The sequence below is a fragment of the Limulus polyphemus genome, unplaced genomic scaffold (assembly GCF_000517525.1).
Source record: "Limulus polyphemus unplaced genomic scaffold, Limulus_polyphemus-2.1.2 Scaffold27, whole genome shotgun sequence".
Lineage (NCBI taxonomy): Eukaryota > Metazoa > Arthropoda > Merostomata > Xiphosura > Limulidae > Limulus > Limulus polyphemus.
The window spans coordinates 585,483-586,474 of NW_013665637.1; positions in this window are offsets into that span (position 1 = coordinate 585,483).

Consider the following 992-nt stretch of genomic DNA (forward strand, 5'->3'; position numbering starts at 1 on the left):
TGGTAGTCTTGTCCAGAGATGGAAGTCTGCAGATGGGAAAGTGAAGACCTGGCAAACAGTTATACCGAGAAAGTTATGGGAAGTTGTGCTGCGTCAATCCCACGATAGTTTAACAGCAGGACATCTCAGAGTCACCTACGACAGAGATTTTACTGGATAGGTATGAGGCAAGATGTGGAAGAATGGTGCAGTACATGTTGTGTAAAAAGGCGACCTAAGCACAAAGGACGTGCTCCAATGAAGTTATATCAAGTTGGTGCACCAATGGAAAGAGTAGCCATTGACATTGCTGGTCCTTTGCCCCAAACTCGTACTGGAAACAGGTATATTTGTGTGGTGATGCATTATTTCACCAAGTGGCCTGAGGCATATACAATACCAAAACTGTAGCTTCGGCTATTAGTGATTTCTTCTTCAGATTTGGTATGCCATACGAACTGCATTTTGATCAAGGCCGTAACTTTGAATCAGCTGTGTTCCATGAGTGCTGCAAGTTGTTTGGCATATGAAAGACCAGGACAACGCCACTCCACCCACAGTCTGATGGGATGGTAGAAAAGTACAGTTGGACACTTGGACAGAAATTGGCCAAGTTTTGTAATAGCCGCCATAATGACTGGGATGTCTTACTCCCTCCATTGTTGATGGCCTATAGAACAACAGAGCATGAAACCACTGGATACGAACCAGCAAAGTTGATGTTTGGTCGTGAACTTCGGTTGCCAGTGGATCTGTTAACAGGACGCCCACCTTATTCAATACTGCTGATTCCATGAAGCTATGTTATGATAAGAGATCTACTGAAGTCAGCTTTGTACAGGAGACAAGGTGTGGTTGTATAATCCCAGGAAGACCAAAGGGAAGTCTCCTAAGTTGTCTTCTCCATGGGTAGGCCCATATGACATAATGGGTCGTCTCTCAGACGTGACTTTCCGAATCAATTGTGGTCTGCGAGGTAAGCCAAAAGTCGTGCATGCCAACAGGCTTTGGCA